Below are 17,689 nucleotides of genomic sequence, written 5' to 3'. Positions count from 1 at the left end.
ATGAAGCAGGAATGTTCTGCTGGGTTTAATTAAAATGTATGCTTCATTTTTCGGGAGAATTGAAGTTCTGTGAAGCTTCTCACTTTAGTATAATACACGCATGAGACAGACTAAAATAGGAACGCTTATGTGATATAGCATTAATTTCTACTTTGGAAAATTCTATAGTTTAAAAAAAAAAAGAATTAAAGGATTATTAAGGCAAAAGTTCATTCTCAAATACTATTTTCCCTTCAGTGAGATTCGTCACCTTAAAATCGGATGAAGCAAGAGACAAACTTTGGTTATCATTTTTAAAGAGAACTGGTTCTTTCGTACTTGTATTTATATGATTTGTCTATATTTGTTTTGCCATATAGAGGACTACTTTTGTTTATCACTCTTTTTCTACTTGCATGCATTAATTAGGAGTTTAAGAGAGGTAAGAGCATTTGTTATTCCATTTTTCACTAATTTACATATTTTTAAACCAGTTTTTCTGTATTTGAAAAAGTTGTGGCTCTTGGTAAATCTAGGAAAATTTCACAGCTGTCATTCAAAGGATAACAACAAGATTTGCTTCATTTTGCTTTTCTAATTGTTTTTTAATTTATTTTGATAATTGTTGTGGATTGAGTGTGCCTTCCACCTTCCCCCCCAAAAAACATGTTCAAGCCCTATACCCTGTTACCTGTGAATTTGACCTTATTTGGAAATAGGGTCTTGGCAGATGCAATCAAATTAAGGTGAGATCATACTGGATTCAAGTGGGCTCTAATCCAACAACTGGTATCATAAGAAGAGGAAAATTTGGACACAGACACACAAAGAAAATGCCATATGACCACGGACGCAAAAATTGGAGATATGCTGCCTTGCGCAAACAAGGACTGCCAGTAGCCACCAAGAAGCTAAGAGAGAGGCATTGAACAGATCCAGTTTGAGCCCCCAAGAAGGAACCAATCCTAATTGATTTGAGACTTCTGGCCCTTTAGAAATGTGAGAAAACAGACTTCTGGCCAAGATGGACATGTAGACAGACACGTTGTGTCTCCCTCCACAACTAAGAAAAAGTACAGCTACCTCAAACTAGAAACAACCAGAAGTTCCAGAAAATCAAACTGCATGGAATTCCAGCAAACAAAGATATAAAGAAGAAATCCTCATCCAGACAGGTAGGAGGCGTGGAGCCAGGGCGGAGAGGATGCGGTGTGGTGGCGGCAGCTGTGGCAGCAGCAGCGGCAGGGCAGCAGAAAGCACAGTCACACATTTTAAAAAGTCAGGAGGGACACCTGAGGAGTGTTCTCAGCTCCTCACCAGACCTCGAAGCTCACAGTCCCAGCACCAGGGAAAATCAATCCTCATTGCTTCCACCTGTGCAGAGCAGTGGGGGGTTGGGGTGGAGGCAGAAACTGCCAGTCTCAGCAGAGTCCGCTTGTTTAAAGGGCCTTCACAGTCCTAGAACGTCCGCAGACCCACCCACTCTGGGAACGGTGGCCAGGGCAGCAGCTACAGGGGTGCCAGTCCAGTGCAGAAGTGGGAGAGGTGCTGAAAAAGGGGCGAGTGCTGAGAGGGCGGCATTGTTCCCCCTCGGACCCCTCTCCCACATACAGCACCGCAACGTGGTGAATCAGGTCGACCTGTGCTGACAAGTATGTAAGGCTCCGCCCCTTATAACATAACAGGAGCAACAGCTCTACCTAGGACACAGAGGCAAACAAATACAGGAGCCTGTCAGAATGAGGAGACAGAGAAGTATGGCCCAAAGGGGAAACAGATCAAGGTTCCAGTGGGAGAACTAAGCGACAAGGAGATAGACAACCTGACAGATGCAGAATTCAAAACACTGGTGATAAAGATGCTCACAGGCTTGACAGATATGCTTGAGTATGGCAAACACATAAGAGAAAAAGTGAAGGCTATGCTAAGTGAAACAAACAAACAAAAAAATGCACACAAAACCCATGGCAAAGGGAAGGAAACCGGGGTTCAAATCAATAATTTGGAACATAAGGAAGAAAAAAACAGTCAACCAGTGCAGAATGAGGAAGCAAGAATTGAAAAAAATAAGGAAAACTTCCCAAATTTTGCGAAGGAGATGGATATACCGGTCTGGGAAGCATGGAGGGTCCCGGGTGAGCTGGACCCAGAGGAGACCACACCAAGATGCATCATAACTGAAATGCCAAAGGTGAAAGATAAAGACAGAGTCCTGGTGGCAGCAAGAGAGAGGCGGAGAGTTGCCCATAGGGGGTTGCCTATAGGACTATCAGCTGATTTCTCAGAGGACACTTTGCAGGCAGGAAGGGACTGGCAAGCAGTATTCAATGTGATGAAAAGCAACCTACAACCAAGATTATTCTATCCAGCAAAGCTATCATTTGGAATGGAAGGGCAGGTAAAGTGCTTCCCAGATAAGGTGAAGCAAAAGGAGTTCATCATCACCAAATCATTGTTATATGAAATGTCAAAGGGACTTACTTAAGAAAAAGAAGATCAAAACTATGAACAATAAAATGACAACACACTCACAACTATCAACAACTGAATCTAAAAAATAGAAACAAAATCCAACTAAGCAAACCAGAATAGGAACATAATCATAGATATAGGGATAATTTGGAGGGTTATCAGCTGGGGGGTGGGGAGAAATGTGGAAATGGTGCAGGGACTAAGAAGCATAATTGGTTGTTGCAGAATAGACAGGGGGATGTTAAGAATAATAAGGGGAAGGGTGAAGCCAAAGAACTTATATGCGTGACCCATGGACATGAACCGAGGGGCGGGGGTGGGGGTGTTGATTGCTAGAGGGAAGTGGGGTACTGGGAAGAGGGGAGCAAAGGGGGAAAAATTGGAACTACTTTAACAACATAATTAATAAAATATACTTAAAAAAAAGAAATGTGAGAAAATAAATCTGTTGTTTTAAGTCACCAGGTGGTAGTTTGTCACAGTCACACTGGAGAACAAATGCAATGGTGATTCAGATAGCTACACTGAAATACCAAGTTTACTAACACATCAGGTCTGTTTGATTGGATGTTAACTTTTTGCAGGAAAGATTTGTAACTATTGGTAAACAAGGGAAAATCACACACACTATTTAAGCCTCCCGTGTCCCTTTCTGGGAAGGACCATAGTACAAACAAGACAAATAGGACACTCCAGCTTTGCCACTTCTGAAACAGCATTTCTATGGGAAATCCATTCCAGGCAGCACTGGCAGAGGCAGCGACGCCACATAGCTGCTGCCCATAACCTACATACAAACCCTTTCAAAACCCCTGAGATGGGACTATATATTTCTGTGGTTCTGCCAGAGGTGGGGTATGGCCATGGGTTTGTGGGATGAAGCTTAGACTGGGGATGAGGTGGTCACTTTCTAATGAGGATAGGGCACATAAAGAGAGACCCAGAATTCCACAAATTCTGCTCCAGTTTGCTCTTACCAAAGCCGAGGGTTCAAGCCGGAGGGTAGGCAGAGAACAGGGGAAGGCTCTCCCTATGCATCATCAGCTCCAATAGGGACAAGCAGCCAAAGCTTCTTTGGAAGGGGCAGAGGCTAGGGCCAGTGGGGGACAGTAGCAGACATCCCCAAGATATATGGGAGATAATCACATTCCCAGTCTTTTGACATCTAGAAGACCAGTAAGGACACAAAGCATACAAGTATGCTTGACTATACGATGGCCACTTCTCATTCTGCTATGTACCAAATGTCCACCCAAAGGGCTTCTAGCTTGGGAGCACCATCATTCACAGCAATCATTTGCTGCTTGAGCCATGATTTTGGATACCAGCAAAAGAAAATTCAATAGACTTGATTCTCCAAAATGTGGCAGACCTGCCATCATAGGAGACCAGAGGAGGAAACTAAGCATTAGCCAACTCCAGTCTCTCCCATCACTGCCCCAATCCACAGCCTAGTGTATCAACTCTGGGAGCATCTGGCCTAAGGTTAGCATTTCTTATTTACTCTCACATCTCTGGACATGCCCTCTGTACAGTGAATTCTGGTTATGATGATGTTAATGTGGTTTATTGGTGTTCAGTATTTAGAATCAATCTATAAACAAGGTCTAGAAAATTGAATTATGATTATAGTATGGAATGCTCATGTAAAAGTAAATATGTAATTGAGACAGATGACAGAGGAAAAAGTTCTATCACAGAGGTAGCCAGAAGACACTTGTCCTTATTACAGTCTCTCCTCTTCTGTGTCTATTGTGATATGTTTTCAGTTGTTCATGCCGTGCAGAGTCCCACTCCCATACTTTCCACCTTGCCATTCCCTCTCTCATCTTCTAGCTTAGCTGAGCCTACTCTTCAGGCTCCAGCTCACATCTCAACTTCTTCTCCATGCTCCATGCTCCTTTGGCAGCCCCACCCTACAGTAATCACACTGTACATTTGGGAATTGTTTTACCAGACAAATGCTATAAAGAGCATTCTCTTAATGCTGCTTATAAATAAAAACACATGCAAAATGTGGTAGCAAAGGGAAATTTCAACTGCTAGCTTGCAAAGCTTTTCTAAAAGCAGGGAATCTATCCTTGAATTAATATTCTTCATTATTTTGACTTTCAGAGAAAAAAACCACACAGGCCCTTCCTTATGTCCTGGCCATTTAAACTGGGACCTGTCCCTTTCCTCACTGAGAAGAAGGGAGGAGTGAGCCTCATTCCCTGTGAGCACCTTTCTATCTGGATATAATAGAATCAGTGGTTCTTATCCAGGGCTGAGTGCTGGCATCACCTGGGGCTCTTTTAAAAGTCCTGATTCTCTAGGCCAACCACATCAGACTCATTGGAGCTGGGGCCCGGGCATCAGAGTCTGTTGTTGTTGTTGTTTTAAGCTTCCAGGTGATTCTGAAGTGCAGCAAGACTAAGAACTGATTTAAAGGCTGCAGCTTCAAACAGCGACCCTTCTAGAACCTTGGCTACATATTAGAATCACCTGGAAGACATAAAGCTGCCTGTGAATGCGTCTCACCCCTAGAGACTCTAATTTAATCAGTCTGGGGTATTACTTGGGCAAAAGGATTTTATAAAACTTCAGGTGATTGTAACATACAGCCAAGGTTGAGACCTCTGCCATAGCATATAACAAAGCAGTGATGGGGAGAGAGAAATAGGTAAAAGAATCCATACCAGGAGCCAGAAAAACCCACATATAAAGGAAGCAGTAGAAGTTCCCTTACCCACATAAATTAGCCACAACAGCCTGGTTACAGGTGTTAGAGAAGACTAGGGCAGCACAAAAGTCTGCTTCAGTGAGAAGTCATTATTAGAAAGAGGCTCCAGGATACCAATGGCCCTTGGGCATTCATTCCTCCAGACCCCAGAGCCAAGCAGGAGTGATTGGCAGTGTTCTCACATCCATATTGTGGTAGGCAGAATCCTAAGTGGGAAGCAAAATGCCCTATGATCTCTGACCCTGGAGTTATGCCCTATCATCAATCTGCTCTCTAGTTTGGGCAATATTCTATTGCTCCTAGCCAGTAGACTATGGCAAAGTTATGAGATCACTCCTGTGAATACATAATGACATATAGAAAAACTCCATTTTACCAGAATGCATTACAGTGAGAGATACTCTCTGCTGGCCCAGAAGTAGACTACCATGTTGTCAACGGCCTGTGGGGAGGGCCACGTGCCAAGGAGATGCAGGCAGTCTCTAGGAATAAAAGACTGAATATGCAAATAGGCAATGGCCAGACCTTATGTAGAAATAAAAATCTGACCTACATTCTTCAGTGACCAGCCCAGGAAACCAACCCATTATGTACATTAACTAGTCCATGAAGCCAGTACTATTAATAAGTCAGACTTGTAGGAACTCAGACCACCTTATAGTAACTGGTTCAAGGAGTAAAATAATAACCTTTGTAATAACTGGTTCAAAATGACCAGAACTTGATTTATAACTGACAGCTTCCTCATTTTGTCCCTCTTTCCAACTTGGGACCAACTGGAGAAAGCCAAATGTATTCCCATGACCAGTCACATAGAATGCTGGCTGCTAGTTAGCCCACCTCCAGCTTCCCCAGGCCAATAGCCTCAATTAGGGCACACAGGAACTGAAGCCTCCCTTTTAACACTGTAAATATTTTGCACTCTTCTGCCTGCCTGTGAGTCTCTGCCAAATACAAATGATGGTGGCTGACTCCCTTGTTCTAGCAAACTCTGAATCAATGGCTTTTGCTTATCCTCATTTGGTAGGTCTTTATATTCACAGAGCCAAGAGCATTGGTCACAAAGCTGAGAGGAAGTAAACTCTGGATAAGAGTTCAGAGGTCGTGGCTGAGGCCAAAGCCCCAACCAGCACCTGGATTGAAGCCTTATGAGACCCTGGGACAGGAAACCCAAGCTAAGCTGTACTCAGATTCCTGACCCATAGAAACTATGAGATAATAAATATGTGCTGTTTTTAAGCCACTACATTTATGGTAATTTGTTATGTGGCAATAGAAAACATATTCTTAAATTCATGTGCAGCACCATAGATGGGAGCTAACCTTTGACCCTTCCCCAATACACATGCCAGTTAGAATAGTCAATACCCTCAGAAGATTGTCAGCTCTCAGGCCAAAGTACTAGATGCCTAAGGAGTACAACTGCCGAAAAAGGGAAGTAAATGTAGAACACACACCTCCTAAAACAGAATTACTGGAATGGCTGCATCAAACATCTCAAACAAGCATGACAAAAATATTAAGAATGTAGGGGAAGAAATTTGCCATTTGAAAAAGAATTAGAAATCATATAAAAAGAAAACAAGTAAAAACACTAGATATGAAAAAGAAAATATTTGAATATAGAAAATGATTGGTAAAGAACAGATTGATACAGCCAAAGAACCAATGGGAAGGTGTAATCCAGAACCTCTCCAAGAAGGCAGCTGAGGGAACTCGAGATGGAAGATGAAGTTAAAAGACATGAAAGATAAAAATAAATGTGCAGATCTAAAATTCCCTAGAATTAAAAAAGATATAAGTCTACAGATGAAAAGGGCACATGAACCCAGTGCTATTAGTAAGTCAGACTTGTAGGAACTCAGACCACTGTGGATTTAAACAAACAAGCAAACAAAAAAACAGACTGAAGTAGGCTGAAGATATATCAATGGCTAAATTCAACTAAAGTGTAACCTAAATTGTACCCAAATGTAATACAGGAAGTACGTGTAAAGAGAGTATGTCCCATTGGTCCTACCTTCATATTGTAGAGGAGGCATGCTTTTCTTGTATCTATCCTCTTAGAGTCTCTGGCTGGGCCCGAAAATTGAGTTGACATAAGACAAACCAACAGGAGAAAAGCATACACATTTTATTTTTTACGTGTACATAGGAACCTTCACAGGAAAATGAAGACCCAAAAAACATTTAGACCTATGTGTTTATATACTAGGTTGAATAAAGTGTAGTAATTGTGAAAAAGTAACTATATGAGGAGGCAAAAGGAAGATAAGGGTTATTTTCATAATATTGTGCTTATACTGATTCTTCTAGGACTCAACAACCCATATCTGGTGATAAGAATGTTCTTTTCCTCTTGCTACAGGGAGGGAAGCTTTCACATGGGACTTTTATCTTCTGCTTTCAGGAAGAAGAGGGGAGGTCAGGGTGCCCTTTTTGCTCCTATTGTTTTGCAAGTGTCTTTAGCTCAAATTAGTCAATATGCCAAAGAAGCATATTTTGGGGTAGCATGTTCTGAAACCCTTCAGTAGTATGCCTTTCATCCACCTACTTCTTCTTTCTCTAGCCCTTATCTAACCCATCACCTCCATGTCCTCTGCCGCCACTTTCCTGGTGACTGCAAGGCTACCTCACTTGTCTCCTTTCAGTGACTGCTGTCTCTTCCTTAGAATCCATTCTCCCTTCAGCCTCTTTCATGGTTATTTTTTAAAATAGAGATCAGATTGAGCCATTTTCCTGCTTGAAATCCTCCCCAGCTGTTCCCAAATCCCCAGCTCCAGCTCTGGTGACATTCTTCTTGCTCCTTGAAACCCACCACAGGGTCTTGTTTTTGGCTGTTCCTTCAGAAATCCACCTGACTGAGTCCTTTTGGTTATCCATCTCAACTTAAACATAACCTCCACAGGGAGGTCTTCTCCAATCACCCAAGTAATGTAGGTTCTCCAGCCACTCTCACATTATACTGCAATGTTTTCATGGCACGGTTCATGCACTATATATCTTCATATTTATGCTTTTGTGTGCTATTGCCAGTTTCCCCATATTGTCTGGCAAGTACCTTAACAGACAGATTTTATCATATATCCAAGTGACATCCCATAGATGATCAAGTGTTATGTGTTGAATAAAGAAATGTGTGAACCACTATGGTTAAAACAAGAAGTACATTATTTAAATGATTGGAAAGCAATAAAGTATAGTTGGTTTAAGCAAAAAGCACAGAACTTAGAAAATGACACAGAGTTTTATAAAACCCCCAAAACATAAAACAAGATGGCAGAAATTAAAGCAAATCTAAAGTTAGGTTTAAAAATAAAATTCAACTATAGTATGTGTTGCTTCAAAAAGACTTATCTAAAATAAAATTATGCAGAAAGGTTTAAAATAGAGGATGGACAAAAATGTATTCCATGACCAAAAACACAAAGCAGAGGTCATGATATGAATTCTAGTCAAAGAATAAATGAAGGCAAACACATTGAATAGGGAAAAGAAGATTTATTATACTGATAACTATGCAATCCACAATGAAATTATAGTACACATAAATATTTATATGCTGTATAACAGCATGAAAATGCTAGAATCCAAATGGTTGGAAATTCAAAGAAAAATGTCAGAACTCCAATTGAATTGGGAGATGTTAGCATATCCACGCTAAGTCCCTTTTATTCAGAAAAGGCAGTAGGGGAGAAAGCAGGGTATATATAAAGTAAGAGACTGGCAAATAGAATAGTATGAGTAACTGACATAGAAAATTAGAAGAAATATGAAAGATGAAACACTTCAATAGTATGCCTTGCATCCACCTATTTTATTAATTGGTGTTCAAATTCACTAATAGGTAGTTTTTGAACAACTACTATATGTTAGTTATAGAACTATTATAGATTATAGGGGTGTTTAATATGACTTCTTTTCTAATAAGTACAAAACATTTTTCAAAATAGATCATAGACGAAGTCACAAAGAAAGCCCCAATTAATTTCAAAAAGCAGAAATTATACAACCTACATTCTTTGACCACGATGCAATAAACATGCAAATTACATAATATCAAAAATTTAAAGAACAACAAATCATGACATTAGGGAATTTTAAAATGATCTAAATAATAAGGTCAAAGAAGAAATCAAATTTTAAATATGTAAATTCACTTTTACACTTGTACTTTAACATTTTTTTCTGATTAACAAAATAATACACAGTTTTAAATATTCAGACTGTTCATAAACATACAACTTAAAAGGTTAAAGACCCAATAATCCCACACTTCATAGATAATCAGTCACTGACTCTTTTCTTTTAGATTTTGAAACAAAATAAGTAAAATAAGTAAAATATGTAATGTGTCAAATGTCCCTTTCTGTTAAGAACCACCTCCCTCTACATGAATCACATCTTTGGAGAAGGAGATGAGCATTTCTAACTTTAACCTAACTACTAGATAAGTCCTAAAACTAGGAATTAGTTCACTATCCACTAATATTCTTTATCTGTCTCCCAGGGTTGCATGGGAATTGACAAGAGAAAATCACCAGTACCATTACAGACCAATAAAGAAAGAATCACCATAATTATTATGATGATTATTTTACAGCTCAGACCCTGGAGTACAAAACCACTCTTTTAAAGTCGTTATATGTGCATAAGATATTCACTTCTACTTGCCCTGCTCAACAGAAGAGAGAAATTGCTGGGTCACCAGCTCTGGGCAGTGCTTCTGGAACCAGTGCTGCTGGGTTTACTTTTGAGGGGAAATAACTTCATTAGAAATGACATTTCTTGGCTGGCTGGTTCTCAGCTGACAGAAGTACCCCTAGAGCACTTGTGATCTCTGCAGCTGACTGGAGTGGTCACTTCAGTCTCCAGGAACCCTGGGGTGGAACGTCAAACCTGCCAAAAGTGAGGGCAGTCTGTGAAAGGGTCAAACCTTTGTTATTTTTGTGATTTTTTTTCCCCTGGGGTTTTCTCTGACCACCTGTTTTAAATCATGACCTCCCCAGCACCTGCTCTTTCTCTTCCCAGGTTAATTTCTCTCCATGGCAGGTAACATCAATCATACCATGAATTTTCCTTGTTTGTCTGTCTCTCTCCCTGTTATGACTATAATGTGAAATCCATGAGAGCAGGGTGTTTGTCTGTTTAGTTCACTGCTGTAGTCCCAATTGCCTGCAATAGTGCTTGGCACATAGTAACTATTCAATAAATAATTTTGAATGAATAATCCCCAACTTGATCTCTACAGTAAAAGATGTTTTCCTGGGGGCAAAAAGGGCCAATGGGCCCCAAGTTCCAGAACATATTGAGCCTGTGGGGACATCCACGGGGCAATGTCCACAAGATAAAGGAAGTTTCTAAGAGGCGAAGGAATAGGAAGAAGCATAGACTACACATCTGTAGCATTTACCTGGGATGCTGTCTATAAAATAGAATCATTCTGGAGTGGAAGAAGGTACAGAAGAGGGAGGGAAAAGAGGCCAGGTCTGTCTCTGTTCACCTCTCCTTTTCATCCATATATCAAACCTTTTAGGAATTCCTGTCAGTTCTACTTTCAAAATACGGTCATGTGCTACAGAATTATGTTTATGACAATGGTCACATAAAACTATAATAGAGCTGAAAAATTGCTCTTGCCTCCTTATGACATAGTTGTCATAACATTGTAGTGCAAAAGTTGCCAAAATCAACAAGGACGTTGTTGAAATGGTAAACAACTTTAACCTGGGTGTGGTTAGGATAACATGAAGAGCTCCTAGAGGTGGCTTCTGAGATTTTGACTAACGAGGAGTTCTTGGAAATGAAACAGGAACACACAGGTGAAGAAGGGGCAGAGAAAGGAAATTGCAGAAGTAAAGAAGCCCCAAGAAAATTCAGTGAAGGGTTTAGCAGAAGCTTTTGTAAATCTCAACATGCTCCTTAAAAAGTTTGAAAACATGAACCCCAACACTGAAAAGTTTTCATTAATAGATAGAAATGTTCATGATGCACCATTATCTGCTTAGAAGCAAATCTATGGTGAAAAAAAAGAAACAAGCCCAGCAAACCACCACAGACATATTTCTGAAAAGAGTGACACCATGTCAAGAAAAGCCTCAGGCAGGTCTTTCAGGGGGTATTCCAGAAGAAGGCATTGTTATCATAGATGACCCCTCCATGCATGTTAATGCCCATGAAGACTTCCCAATAGGACAAGATATGGAACTGGAAGTCAGTGATACTGATGACCTGATCCTGTGCAAGCTTAGGCTCATGTGTGTGTTTGTGTCTTAGTTTTTAACAAAAAAGCTTAAGAAGTAAAAAAATTAAAAATGGACAAATCTTATAAGATAATACTATAAAGGAAATGTTTTTGTACTTCAGTATAGTGTTTTGTTTTGTTCTTAATCCTCACCTGAGTATATATGTATGTAGGAAGTCTGTCTGGAAAAAGTACAGCCATTGTTAGTATAATGAGTATGGTTTATGCAAAATTGACGTAACCTGGCAGCCAAGGAGAGTGAACTGTAATGCATATGTGTGAACAACAATTTCACTGTACTAGTCAGTCAGGGCGGTGGACACCGTTGAGTGAGCATGTATACTGTGTGGCCGTCTAATTCAAAACGACTGAGTGAGTAGAGCAACAAATATGCATCAGACTTTGTGTTAAGCTTGAACATTCATCCATGGAAACTATTCGGATGATTCAGAAGGCGACACCTATGGGCAACTGGTGATCGGCATCTTTACCACAACAATGTGCCTGCTCATGCATCACGTCTCATGCAGTTTTTTTGTGAAACATCAAGTCACCCAGGTGACTCAGCCCCCCTCTACAGCCCAGATTTGGCGCCCTGCAACTCAGGCTTTTCCCAAAACTAAAATCACCTTTGAAAAGGAAGAGATTTCGGACCATTGATGATTTTCATGAAAATACGATGGAGCAGCTGATGGCAATTGGAAAAACTGTGTGAGGTCCCAAGGGGACTGAGGTATATTGTCCTATGTACAATGTTTCTTTTATCTTCTTCAATAAGTGTCTCTATTTTTTGTATTACATGGCTGGATACCTTATGGACAAACCTTGTAAATATAGAGGAGAGAGAGAGAGAGAGAGAGAGAGAGAGAGAGAGAGAGAGAGAGAGAGAAAGACTTGTTTGCCTCCTATATGCATCCAGGCCAGGGATAGAACCTGCAACCCAGGTCTGTGTCCTGACAGGGAATCTAACCCACAACCCTTTGGTGTACAGGATGATGCTTCAACCAACTGAGCAACCCAGCCAGGGCCGATGTGTTTATGTTTTTAGGCTAGATGTTATCACAAAAGAGTCAAAAACCAAAATATTTATAAAGTAAAAATGTTACAGTAAATGAAGGTTAAATTTATTATTGAAGAACAAAACCTTGTAAAATAAATTTAGTGTAGCCTAAGTGTACAGTGTTAATAAAGTCTACAATAATGCCATAGGCCTTCACATTCGCTCACCCCGTTACTCACTGACTCACCCAGAGCAACTTTCAGTGCTGCAGGCTCCACTTATGGTAAGTAGCATATATGGGTGCACCACTTTCTATCTTTTGTACCATATATTTACTGTATCTTGTCTATATTCAGATACACAAATACTTGCCATTATGTTATAATCGCCTAAAGTATTCAGTATAGTAACATGTTGCATAGGCTTGTAGCCTGGAAGTAACAGGCTATCTGACCTAGGTTTGTGTAAGTGTGCTCTGCCATGTTTGCAGTTTCCTGCCTCCGTCCCCCGCCCCTCCAGAAAGTCGACCCCACCAGGGTGGGGAGATCTGTCACCATTGAATCCCAAGCATTGACTTAGCACCTGGAGCATAGCACATGCTCAATTATTTATGGAATGGGTAACTTGGAACAGAACCATAAGTGCAATGGGTTATTTGCCTGTGAACTGAGCTGATTATAAATGATAAATAAATGCTGGCATTTTAGAAGGCAGGATTCACAAGAACTAGCACCAATAAAAGTTTCTGCCGCTGCTGGTCTAAAGCAGTACAAGAACAAAAAAGATAAGGTCCTTCTCCATTTCCTTTTTCTACTTCTGTCCTAAAGAGGTGCCCCTGAGGCTCTTTTTGCAGCACTGGCTGCTCTGGTAACTGTTAGCAGTTTCTCCTCAAAGGTGCTCTCCCCAGCAGGAAAGTGGAACTTCGCAGGAAGCTCCTCAGGGACCAGCCTGGCTTGGTTCCTGGCGGGGAGCCGGACGCCCATCGCAGCTTCCCCGCCCGTCCCGGTCGCCTTCCCCAGGCGTGATAAAGGTTTCCCAGCGCAGAGCCTTTTAAACCACATCCCACCTCCCCGCTGCTCTCACTCCCCGGGGCTGGGAGGGGCTGGGCGGTCCCCTTCCCAGCGAAGACGGAAGAGAACCACCAGTGCTGGGGTCGCACCAGGCGCCGAGGATCCCAGAAAGCGTCCTCACCGGGACAAAGGGCCGGGTCCGCGGAGGCCTCCGCCTGGGCTTTCCAGCCGACTTGCGAGCTCGAGGTCTGCGGTTGGGCGGCCGCGGCAGGCTCTTCCCGGGAAGGGGGTGCGCGCGCGTTTGTTCTGCTCTGTAATGAGTGGAAAGAAGAACGGGGACGAATCTCCGAGAACAAAACTCCGGTCCTCCTCCGGGAGTGCAGAAGACAGTGGAGGCTGCGCCGAGGTGGGTTGGGAGTCGGTCCCGCGAAGTTTGCTCCGGGTTAGATAAACTTTTTAGTCCCGCTTCTCTCCGTCACAGCTGGGGTTCGTGGTCCCAGGGTGAGCGCGGAGGCTGCACATCTGGAGGGGCGGAGGATGCGCTGTACCAGGGAAGGGGGTGGCGAGCCCACAGGTCGCACTGGCTCCTTGCCCCTTCAGATCACTCCCATCGAGGTGCTGGAGCTGGGGGCTGGCTACTAGCACTGGAGCCAAAGGAAGGCCGAGGCTAACACAAAGCCCTTCCCTCCCCTCCCCCTTCTGCTCCCCTCCCTTTTCCTCTTCCTCCTTCTCCTCCTCCCTGATGTGGAAATCCAGCCCCGCGCTAGTCCGAGGGGCCACCAGTCGCCCCCGCCTTCCAGACCTGCGGGGACAGCCTGCGTGAGGTAAGGGGCGGTGGCAGCGAAGACCCCACCCCCTGTGCCCGTCCCCAGCTCCCTGGAAGACACCGGGACGCTGGCAGGGGCTCTGAGGGTTTCCAGGGGGCAGGTTGCTGCTCCTCTAGGAGAGACTTATAGGGGAGAGAGCAGGCGAGCGTCCTCGGAGGTCATGGGGACCGACGGGGGAGGGGGCACCAGGGAGTGGAGACACCTGGATCGGCGCAGGGTGACATTACCGCGCTGTGAGGCGGCCGCTGCTCCAGGCAGGGTCATGAGGTATCCTCAGCTGACCTTTGCGGGGGTGGGGTGCGGGGCAGCAGAGGGGAGCGACGACGCGGTGGCTCGTGGTGCTGAGTGTGTGCGTGCGTGAGCGCGCCAGGGGAAGGAGGTAAGGACCTTTGTCTAGTTTCTATCAGAGGGGCGCCTACGCGGTGTCAAGTGCGCGCGGTTGGGAGTGGGGGTCGCACAGCTCGGGTCCCCAGCGCTGACCCGGCCCGTGTGCCCAGCCGGAATACTAGACAGGCTCTCCAGCCGTAGATTTCCTTCCCGGGCAAGTAGCCTCAGTGAGACCTGGCCGGGGGGCGAAAAGTCTGTAACTGTGATTGATTGTGGCTGCGCAGCAAGCGGAGGCGGAGCCCAGGGTTCCTGCCCCGAAGAGACAGGGCTACTTTCCCACTTTGAAGCCTCCACCCTTGGCCTCTATTCCCACCGGCCCAGCGTCTACCCACCGTACAGGGCGTCCCTTGATGGCTGGGAGATAGCAGGGTTTGCAGAATTCAGCTTTAGAGTCTGTAATATGTTGCCAAGAGATACAAGGCAATACCAGCCTCCTGGGCTCAAAGAGGGTCTTCTCTTCTTAAAGCTCTCAAATCCTTGGGGCTTTCCGAATTAAGTGGAGCCCCACTCTCTTGCAGGCCTGAGCGTTTCAGGCACACTTGGGTTTTCTTAGGAACATGCTGTTATCAAAAAAGAAACCCTCAGCATTCTTCAACCAACAGAACTGTAAATATTGCAGCAAAAATAAACACTTGGTGATTCTCAGTAATTAAGATAAATAGTATTTTAATACAATATCTAAAAAAAATCAAATTTAATGTAAAAACCCCACAATGAACAAAATACCAACGGTGTAAGAAAAGATGGATTGTTGCTATGACCCTGCATCCTATGCAATGGGAACAGTCATTTCCAAGCACCTTCAGTGCGTTTGGTCTCCACTTGGGGGTTTATGAGGGTTGACAATGACATGCAACAGATTAAGCAATGCTGGTTTTATATATAGTCATGTTTTTAGACTAGAGCTTTATTTACTTTTTACCCATTCAAATATGGGAGAATATTTTGATAAGTGTACATAGAGGCACACATTTCCCTTTTTACCTCTGATTCCAGTGTCTCTAGAACACTGGTGAATTTCTAGTGATCTGGAAGGAACCTCCATAAAGGGTATCAGGAACCAGGGATTGGGAAGAGCCTGGGCAGTGAGAGGCCCTTGCATTTGGGACTGGAGGTTTGTGGTTGCCAGTAGCTTTGAGGTTTGGTGACTCTGCTCTTAGCAGTCAGAGGCTGGGGACGTGAGAGAAGGCCCAATCGGCTACCAAGACCTCCTTGTTTAGTAAATTCTCCTGCAGACATTATCTAAACAGAGAAGATCTAAAATAGCCCACACTTGACCCTTGTGCAGGCAGAGATGGCAGGAGCTTGACTCCCTCAGGGCTGTGGTTATGTGCTTGTTTAGAGATAACTTCCCAGCAGCCCTCATCCTCACCCAAAGTTCTCCACCCCTTCTCCAAATTCAGTGGTCACTACCCCATTCCAAAGAGAAGTTCCACTCTCCAGAAACAGCCTCCTTACTGAGCTAAATCTTTTCCTCTGTTTAGAGGAGACAGATAACTGATTTCTCTTCTGTGCAAGGGCATCCAACACTGGGAGGTCAACCTTAATTGGGTCTATTCTTCAGTACTCCCCACATTACATCATTTTGGCACTATGTCCCATTCCCCTTATACAGCCAACCCTCCTAATATCCTTGGAGATTCCTAAGGTTTCAGCTGGGAAGCTTTCTCTGACCTCTCTCTTCCTTTTCTTGGCAAGATACCCACCTTAGCACCCCAGAATTCCTTGTGCGTGTATCACTTAGAGCAATATTCAGTGGCCCCCACTACCCACTGTCTGAACTTCCTAAGGTCAAAACCCAGGTTATAGCTCTTACTGATTAGCACTCAAGGAATGGGTATTGCAAGAGAGAACAAAATGCATTTATAAATGTATTTTGAGGAGTTATACGGCAGGTAGTATATCCTTAGCAGAGAACCATATTTTTATGGTACTTTATAAAATGCTTTTATAGATGATACCTCAGTTGTTTCTCACAACAGTGTTATTAATTTCACTTGGTAGTTGAGAAAACAGAGGCCTGGAGAGGTCAAAGTACCAAAACTAAAACCACAACTGACTTGCAAGAGGTGGCAGAGGCACTCTCCATACAGGTAATGTTTAGAGGAGAATTTACCCAGTTGTGTTTTCAGATACCGCCTTACAAAAGAATTATTGAAGAGTTACAGTGGTAAAATATATTAGAGTAATGCTAATATTAAGCAGGTTTTTCACTGTAGGATTTTCAATGCCTTTCTCATTATAATGTGGATTGGGACTTTTTAGGATGATGTCATAATATAGAATGTTTGCCAACTTCATTTGACCACAAAACACTCTTATGAAACATCTTCTGGATCCAGTGTTTCAAAGGATCCACTTCAGGAAAAGTTTAGTTCACCCAAATGGTTTTTAGTTCCTACCTCTGGACATCTAGGCAGTTTCTGAAGAACGTTGGCACACAGGATAGTAAAAATGTATATTCTGACCTTAAACTTAATCCCTCCCTTATAAATCTAGAGTAAATTGTTGGTCTGCCAGTTTCTGTGACCCTGGTTAATATGAATCAGTTCTTCAGGTTTGATCAGATCTGAGGGAGCTGAGGAGTCTGATTAAAAAAATGCAAACAGGCCTTAGACAGGTGTCTTCATGTTGCCCAGAAGCCTGCAGCTCTCATTCAGCCTTCCCTGAGAATACCTCAAATGCAGCTGTGTATGTGGAATGGCAGTTTAGGGGTTCTGATATCGACAGTGCATTTTGGTTGATCACCTCCACTGAATGGGAAAATATACCCTGAGTTTTCAGTTGTCTCACTTCCTCTCTCCTGGGGAGCTGGCAGTGTGGACGATGTCGATGTCTACTCATGGAAAGGTAGCAGCAAGTCACTCACTGGGTGCCTCTGACCTGGAACAAAGGCTGCTGATGGCAGCCCCCACTTCATACACACCCTCAAGATTTGTCTCACATATTTTTCCAAAGCCTGAAAAGTAAGTAGCCTCTGAGATCTGTGTTAAATAGAGTGGTGTCACAGAAGTCAAGGAAAGGAGTGTTTTGAGAAAAACGGCCCTA

General features: G+C 43.2%; 1 long non-coding RNA gene across 1 annotated transcript in view; it reads left to right on the top strand.

Moving 5' to 3' along the window:
- The first annotated feature begins 13,965 nt into the window (after positions 1-13,965).
- LOC150003118 (uncharacterized) overlaps positions 13,966-17,689 on the top strand; it is a 69,325-nt gene continuing 65,601 nt past the window's right edge. The window contains exon 1 of the long non-coding RNA XR_016512653.1: positions 13,966-14,251. This is a non-coding gene — a long non-coding RNA (uncharacterized LOC150003118). The remainder of the gene's footprint in view (positions 14,252-17,689) is intronic.

The sequence above is a fragment of the Furipterus horrens genome, unplaced genomic scaffold (genome assembly GCF_987537825.1).
Source record: "Furipterus horrens unplaced genomic scaffold, mFurHor1.1.pri manual_scaffold_8, whole genome shotgun sequence".
NCBI classification, from domain to species: Eukaryota; Metazoa; Chordata; class Mammalia; order Chiroptera; family Furipteridae; genus Furipterus; species Furipterus horrens.
The sequence above is the reverse complement of the archived record's forward strand: the minus strand, read 5'-3'. Positions and strand labels throughout refer to the sequence as shown.